The sequence below is a fragment of the Mirounga leonina genome, unplaced genomic scaffold (genome assembly GCF_011800145.1).
Source record: "Mirounga leonina isolate KUSES-001 unplaced genomic scaffold, KU_Mleo_1.0 Mir_82, whole genome shotgun sequence".
NCBI lineage: Eukaryota > Metazoa > Chordata > Mammalia > Carnivora > Phocidae > Mirounga > Mirounga leonina.
In genome coordinates, this window is record NW_023270825.1 from 41414512 (window position 1) to 41423747 (window position 9236).

A 9236-nucleotide genomic window follows, 5' to 3' on the forward strand; every position below is an offset into this window, starting at 1 on the left:
CATTAAAAAAGAAAAAAAATCATCCCAAGTGCCAACTCTGAAGGGTGGATTAAATATAAAAGGAAAGATTTAATCTCCATAAATAAGTGAGTAGTACACATCTACCCTTGAGGAAGAGAGCCTTGTAAGGAACATTAGTAACTCAATCCAGGTGGAAGGAGGTATTGTCCAAGATGCTCAGAGCTTTGCAGTAAGAAAGGCAGCCCCTCCTGTCAGACGACAGATCTCAGCTGAGTGTAGGATAACCACATAGCTGAAGGCTCTGCCCACTGCTTCCTGGGATGAAACCCATTGCAAAAACGGACCTTGTGTCCACAGTTTGATTCTCTTGCCCCAATTCCCATCTTCGAAACTCATAATATTCAGATCTTTACTGCTAAAACAACAGGTACTTGCTTTTTTTATTTTGCAAAATGCAAGTCTTGATATTTTCCACTAATAACAATAATACAGGCAAGTTGCGTGTATTAAATACTTACTCTGCGGCAGGCCCTCTCCCAAATATGTTACCTACGTTGTTTTATTTGATCCTGCCTATTTTCCTGTGAAATAAGGACTATCATTATTCTCTTCATGTTACAGTAAAGGAAACCAGATGCTCTGAGTGATTAAACTCTCCAGGATCACAAAGCTGGTAAGCGGCTGCATCTGGCTTTGAACCCAGGCTTTCTAATATCAAAGCCCATATAATTAACCACAATACAAGATGCTGTGTGCTATGCCTCAACATTCTCTGTTTTTTTCTAGACTCCGGTTTATAGTAATAACTCAGGGTCAAGATTCTGTGACAAATATACCATCTCAGTGAAGAGAAATCCTGAGGTGCCCAGATGGAAACCAATTTAAGGTAACCATCTCAACCCAAACCCAAGAGGGAAAGCGCTCTGCAAATAAGAGCTACCTCAGGCCCGAGCTGACCCCTGAACTGCCAACACCTCTGGGTTGTCTCACTGTCATGGCCAACTGCTAAGTGTTTAGCTACCTTTAGTTGGCTTTGGTTAAAAGGCAGACAGAAGAGGTTGTTTATAAAAGATACTGAAAAATTGGGGCACCTGGGTGGCTCAGTCGTTAAGTGTCTGCCTTCGGCTCAGGTCATGATCCCAGGGTCCTGGGATCGAGCCCCGCATCGGGCTCTCTGCTCAGTGGGGAGCCTGCTTCTCCCTCTGCCCACCCCCTCCTCATGTTCTCTCTCTCTCTCAAATAAATAAAAATCTTTAATAAAAAAAAAGATACTGAAAAATACTTATCCCCATTTTTAATTCATTTTCCTCTATATTCTTAATTAGAGATTCTTGACTCAACATTCTTTCTTCCTCAGCTGAGTGTTACTTAGGTCAAACAGCTACTCCTGAACAGTATGTACTAAAATAAAATGGGTGTATCCAAGAGCCGGGACAAACCTGGAAGAAAATCATGATCCCCAACTCCTAGTTCAGTCCTAGCAGCTCTCAAACTTTTTTTCTGTTCCTGTACACTATGGATGATATTTAAAGTGTGACATACCTCCTTACACATCTCCTGGAGGAACCCTACTCATTTCTCTTCCATTCAAGAAAATATATCAGAATCATGTGAGCTCAAGTGACATCATTATAGGGATGACATTAACTCTGAAAAAGAACACCTTTTGCAAACATATATGTGTTAACTACTATCAGGAATAAGTCACAAATAGCTATGGATGTGATATATATTATTTGTAAATATTCTAGATTAAATGTATTGCTTCCTATCCCCTCTTCTTTTGCAATTATTTCATTTTACCTAGATCACCACCACAGCACCATAGCAGACCTGAGGGAAGTATAGTGGAAGCATGAAGTCTGTTAGAAATTGCTCCTGCCCCAGAATTCATACTCGTCAAGTCTGGACCTATCCATCATCAGCTGGGAGACAAGGATAGTGAGGACTGGGATATGGAAAGCAGGACTGGGAACGTCTCTCTTTCTCTCTCTCTCTCTCTCTCACACACACACACACACACAGCTTTACTGAGGTATGATTGACAAATAAAAATTGTATATACTTAAGGTGTACCATTGGGTGTTTCGATATACATATACATTGTGAAATGATCACTGCAATCAAGATAAAAAACATATCCATCACCTCATATAGTTACTATTTCCTTGTTCCCTTTTGTGTGTGTGTGTGTGTGTGTGGTGAGAACACTTAAGATCTATTCTCTTAGCAAGTTTCAGGTATACAATACAGTATTGTTAACTACAGTCACTTTGCAGTATGTTAGATCTCCAAAACTCATCAACCAGCGGAAGTGAAGCTTTATACCCCCGATCAACATCTTCTCACCCAGCTTCTGGCACCCACCATTCTACACGCTGCTTCTACGAGTTTCACTATGTTAGTTTCCTCGTATAAGTGAGATCATGCGGTATTTGTCTTTCCACGTCATTTCCACATACAGGACTCCTCTGGTTATAGAACTTTATCATCCAGGCCTTGGTGGCCTGACTTTGGTCACATTTGTCCCAAAGATCCAAAAGGATCAGAGGATGGGTTCTTCAGCCCAGGTGGCAGCCACTATTTGTGTAGTCTCATATCTGAGTTCTACCCTTACATCCTCAGACCCCAGAGAGCTGGAGAGGTTGATGCTCTGTCCTGCGAGTGCCTTGTGTGAAATAGGCTCTGAATACTTCGGCATTAAATGATGATGATGATACATTTGAGTATATCATGTCACAGCCGTTGCTAATATTCAATCAGCACCGCAAATAAATCAAGTCACTTTTATTATTTCTATTTTCCAGATGAGAAAATAGAGGTTCCAAGTACCTAAATAACTCATCCAAAGGCTGTGTTTACAGCCATGATTTGAACCCAGAGCTCTCTGACTCCCAAGCAGTGCTTTTCACCCTGACTTCATTTTGATGGGGCTGAGCCTTTTCGTGACCCTCCCCTTACACCACGACCCTGGAGGCGGCTCTGGTTTTCCCGCCACAGGCCCCCAGTAGCCCGTCGTCCCTGGTCTGCAGAAACACAAAGATGCCTAGGCTGGCCGCTGTTTCCCGAAAGGGCCTCAGTCTCTCCACCAGCCTCTGAGCCCTCGAGGCACGCGGAGCGAGCGTTACCTGTTCCGGCGAGCGGACTGAGATGGAAGCCGTCAGGGAGGAGTCGGAGGGCGCAGGCTTGAGCAGACAGGGCGGCTGGGCCGGCACGGGGAGTGCGGGCGCTGGGCCGGGCGCCGGGCCGGCCCCTCGGCACCCGGCAGGGCCGCTGCGCCTTGACTGCCCACCAGACCCGGCCTTCCGCCTTCCGATACGCGCCGAGCTCAGACGGCGCCTACCACTGGGCGCGGCGGCCCTCTGTGGCCGAGATGCTGCCAGAAGGGGGCGCAGCTGAGCACGCGCCCCCCGCAGCGCAGCCGGCCGAGGGACACACACACCCCCCCAGCGCAGCCGGCCGCGCGCGCGCACACACACACAGTACTCGCACATGGCCTTCTTGCATTTTGCCTTGAAGAGGAGGGACAGAGAGAGGCTACACGATGCTGGTTATGACCCGAAAAGAGAAAATTAGGCTGCTGAAAAGATCCAGCCAAACCGCACTACTTGCAACGCCCAGTTTGAAACAGCTTACAGGGAAGAGGACTTCTCCCTCGTTTCCTAATTAATCTTTCAAAATTTGCCTTGCACAGCTCTGACTCACAACACATCTGAATGCTTATTTAAGTGTTCCCAAGCTTCCCATTAGAAGACTGTCTGCTTGGAGAATACAAAGAACTCCAGGATCCCCAGGCTTTCCATTAGCACTTTGTCTTCCCTTCCCTAGACTTCTGCCGGCTTGGACCTCACGGACTACTTGATGTGAAAGGAGTGGAGGTTTTCTTCTACAGAGCCAGGCCCAACGTCTAGCACATAGTGCGTGCTCAGTAACAGGCAGAGGACTAAATGATGTGTTCCAGTGGGAACGGACACATCTCTTCCAATGCCCACAGCAATCCACCACTCCTTTGGAGTTTGTGCTGCATGGTTTCCCATTGTCTGCCCAATGCGGATTCATTGTCCATGCTCAGACTTGGGATCAAAAGGATTAAAATTACTTCCCAGGTATCCCTCTACCTACCTATCCAAATACATAAGCTGGTAGTTGATTTAATTAAATCCCTGAAGGTTAAAAAAAAAAAAATGAGGCTCACACAATAGTTATATGACCATTCAAAAGAGAATTCAGTACTTCCCAACCAAGTCGAAAATATGGTTGACTCACACTTACAGAGAAATGAATCATATTTTCCCCGGTTAAGGCAAACTAAGCAAAAAAGCTGCCTACGTTTCAAGGTAGATGTAATGATTTTTGCTGACATTCATTTGGAAAAAAATAATACCCTTACAATATTTTAAAATGTCTTTTTGTACAAAGTAAAATCATTCTGTATTAAGACTCAGAACCCTCTACTTCAGTCCACAAAAATCTCTAATATTCTCTCCCCTTCTTCTGCCTATGTAAATAACCAGACTGTTGGCCCTAGCTGGTTGGATCCCTTTTGCTTCCATCTATTTTTCTATATATAAAAATGACCCTGTTTCTTGGCCTTGATTCTCCTCGCTGTCAGTAGGCTGCTTTGCCCGAAAAGGTGTGTTCCTGTCCTTGGCCTTGCCAGCAAATGGAGTGGATAGCTGATTTGACAAGGTTCTTGGGGTGGGGGAGACAGAAGTAGCAATATCAGGTGGCCAAAGAATGGGAAAATTTAGGTTACAGGTTAGACAAACTTGAACATGTACACTGTAAGTTTTAAAAGCACTGTTAGTTTTCAAAGCACTTGTTATTCCTCATAACTGAAGTTATGCATGGATAACTTTAAAACAAAACACATGTCCAACTGCATTAGGTTTACGAAAAGTTATTTCATTTGGGATAAAATACATGAATCAGATATCTCAATTTCCATACAACTTCCTTGTTCAAATTCCTAGGTCTAATTTACGATTCAGGGTTAATTGTATTTGGATTTATGTGTCTGAGGATTTGAATGTCTGACATGATAAAAAAAAAATCTTTATCTTCACAATACAGTAGGCCTTTCTCTTTTAAAAAGCACAGGAAAATAATTCAGAAAGAAAAATATCTGGGATCTTACTGAATCTCCAGAGTTTTTGCCTTGTCAACATCTCTGCAATCCTAATAACCTGGTGATCACCTCTGCAAATCACACAGAGCAGGTTGGCCTGTGAACCTCTCAAGAGCCATTCGACTGGTTCTGTCTTCTTAGTGCCCAGCATGATGCCTGGCCCAGCGCAGGTGCTTGGGAATTGTTTAATAGATAACGGAATAGAGCTATTGCCTCCTGGCAGAACGTCATCTCTCATGACCTTATGCTGCAAAGGTAAAGAACGTCAGCAGAGGATGTATATTTCCCATGAAGAATGTAGGAAGGGGAGAGAAAGGGAGGGAGGGAAATACATAAAGATTGACTGGCTAGCCAGTTAACACCTTGATGCCTCTGATGATTTTAAGTCTGAAAACTTTCTGTTATGCACCTTAAAAAGCAATCTGCATCAATTAATACATTTATGTAATAAACATTTATTTTATGACTAATATGTTCCAGGCACTGTTCTAGGCAGTGAAAACATACAGCCGTGAACAAATTCCCTGCTGTCATGGGAGTCCCATTCCAGTGGAACCGACATCACCCACCTGAAAGGCAAATATTGATAACCCCGTTTTTATGAGTAGGGAGATGACAAAGTTCTTCTTTCATCCTAGGCTCGACATTCATGACCTGACCAGTGTTATCAAGTAGCACTGGTTTTGCCTATTAGCATCCTACTGTGTTTGAAGGCAGCTTCGTAGGCAAATCCAGTCACTTCACATTTTATAACCACCAGTGGATACTCTAATTCAAGCAAGTTTTTACCACCAGGAAAAGGGTCTCTTTAAAAAATATATTCACGGGCGCCTGGGTGGCTCAGTCGGTTAAGCGACTGCCTTCGGCTCAGGTCATGATCCTGGAGTCCCGGGATCGAGTCCCGCATTGGGCTCCCTGCTCGGCGGGGAGTCTGCTTCTCCCTCTCACCCTACCCCCTCTTGGGCTCTCTTTCTCACTCTCTCTCTCTCAAATACTTTAAAAAATATATATATATTCACACGTACATACGTAAACACACACATACATATATACACAAAAATAATGTCTTAATGTTTGCTCTAACATAGGCTTAGCACTATAAAGAGAATATTAGTATGACTCCGATTTTGCAAGGTGTTTTTAACTATTTTTACATACTTTAATTAGACTTCAAACTTGATTAATAATCAAGGTAGTTTTCCTATGAACTTCATTCTTTCCCTTAAAAAAAAAAAAAGTGTTTCCATGGGCTTATTTGAAATTTGACAAGTAAAAGTTTACTGGAAATATGGCAAGAGAGTTACAGGCTAAAGCACAACATTTGGAAAATTTAAAATTAAATATAAGTATTCATTTCAACCTTCACAGAATGGGACAATGCATAAGGAAACTTTGTTTTAAAAAAGAAACCAGGGGCGCCTGGGTGGCTCAGTCGTTAAGTGACTGCCTTCAGCTCAGGTCCTGACCCCAGGGTCCTGGGATCGAGCCCCGCATCGGGCTCCTTGCTCAGTGGGGAGCCTGCTTCTCCCTCTCCCACTCCCTCTGCTTGTGTTCCCTCTCTCGCTGTGTCGCTCTCTGTCAAACAAATAAATAAAATCTTTAAAAAAAAAAAAAAGAAACCAGTATAAGTCCTCTTGAAAGATACTATAGACCTAATTATTAGAAGCCAATTAGACATTAAGAATCACTTGATCCTAAATCCTTCCATGGATTTTACAAATTGGACCTATTAAACAGTTTAAGAGAGCACTGAAAGCTTATGCCGAATCCAACGGCTGAATTTAAATAATTTAGTAGAATTCATTAAAGTTCTAATTTTATCCACCAGAATTAAACATACTGGACTCTGTCCTCTTTGGGTTTCATCAAACACTGAGTGTGGTAGGAAGAAAACGAGATAGAGGAGACTCAAGAGGCCTGGGTTCGGGTCTCATCACTGCTGTGTGACCTCAGACAGAGGTGTCATTTAAGCACTTTGAGTATCGATTTTATCTTTCCAACTCAAAAGACCTTTTGAAAGATTGAAAGTCGGTGAAACTGCTTTGAAAACTGTAAGAAGGCAGCCTTGCCGGTATCCGACTTACTACCGCTATCACTCTGCCGCCCTCGCAGCACTGGAGAAAGAACATGAATCATAGGTCTCTCCACCTCAAGCTGAGGGGGTCACACCCCAGCAGCTCCAAGTATCCCGTATCAGGCCAGACCACAATGATCCTCTCCTCAGTAGGTTGTGCAAACACGTCCAGGTGTTCTGTGTCTCCAGTTAGGTGCTCTTTTAAACAAAAAGAAAATTGGACCCACTGGTTTGAGATGAGAGCCACAATTGTGCATGTAATTCACACTCTATATGCATTTAGTGTAAACTACGGTACAAAGAAAGAGTCTCGGGCGCCTGGGTGGCTCAGTTGGTTGGGCGGCTGCCTTCGGCTCAGGTCATGATCCTGGAGTCCTGGGATCGAGTCCCGCATCGGGCTCCCTGCTCGGCGGGGAGTCTGCTTCTCCCTCTGACCTTCCTCCCTCTCATGCTCTCTGTCTCTCATTCTCTCTCAAATAAATAAAATCTTCAAAGAAAGAGTCTCCTGATTTGATGCATTTCTGGCCATGTAGTTTGACTTCCTTATAAATTCTGATAATGACTGTGAATTTATCCTGAATTATTCCTCTACTGATCCCTTCTGACCACAGTATTGGGGTGTTTGATTATAAGGTGATCCTTATGCTTTCCCCACTTCATCTTCTTCCAAAAGAAAAAACAACAAAGACCCTGCATTCACTTGCTGAGCCATCTCCATTAAAATTTTCTGCCCATTTTACCACCCATTTTCTTTCCTGCTCACCCAAGTGTCTTTTCTGCCATGGTTTGTTGATTTTATTTCAAAAGCTTAACCCCTTCTCCTAAGAGTCATTCCTTTGTCACTGTTGGCAATTTCACCAGATTTATCAATTCCATTTTCCCCCCCAATAAACATCTGCGTCTTACTATGCCCACAGGAAAACACTAGGTAATGAGGATGCAAGACACAGCCCCTGCTTTCAACTTTACTCTGCTTTCCCACTTTTCCCCCCTTAATCATTTGTCTGTACCTCCAAATTTACCTACTTAGGGGTCTATTTTCCTTGTTAACAGAAATTTTTCATCCTCTTTGCAAAAGTGGCCTCCTCTGTATTCATTATATTTACCCTCCACTTTTTACACACCTCAATACTGCTATTAAAAACAATTTCCTAGAAATTGGAGCATTAATACTGGTTATATGATGATTAAGGATTACTGTGTGTGTGTAATGGTATTGTGGTTTTATTTAAAATGAGACCTTACCATTTGAGATAAGTACTGAAATATTTGTAGATAAGATACAATCTCTGGGATTTGTTTTGAAAAAAATGTGAGAAGGGATGGTGGGGAATGGATAGGGCCAGATTGGCCATGGGTGTTGGACCTAGTTAAGTACACAAAAAGATCATTATAGTCTTCTACCTATTTTAATATTCTCTACAATAAAAAGGCAAAAAGTTTTTTTTCTTCACTTGCTACAGTTTGGGCTACTCTCATAAGATCTAATATAATATTTAGATGACTTTCACTGTTTATATGGTTCTACAAAACCCAATGCCAAAATACAAAATTACTTATACTAATATGGCATGTATATTAACAATAGATATACCAATATTAAATGCCAATAATAAATTATCATTTATTCTTTACTGTGCAGTAAGCTACTAGGAATTGTTAAGGTAACTTATATAAATCATCTCATTTTTTCTTCAGAATATGCCTTTCAGGTAGTAATCACTAAAGGCTCAGAGAGGTTAAGAAACTTGCCCCATAAGGATGGAAATAAACACTTTAAATAAATGTTATCAGTTCCAAATATGAATAATTATTCCCACAATAACTCAAACACAATGTTCACATTCATATTAATGTAATTCATTTCCAAATTATCATAAGCTATTAAGTAGACTTGGCCAAAGACAAGGTTGAAATCAGTTTACATTTACCTAGTTAATACTTGATGGACTTAACAAATTTTATTTGCATTCACAGTAGAATCAAGTATAATGCTAGCTGACTATGCAGAGTCACTGTTTACAGCCACAGTTGGAGGGAGGGAGATAGCAAAGTTTAAAGGCAGCAGGTTTA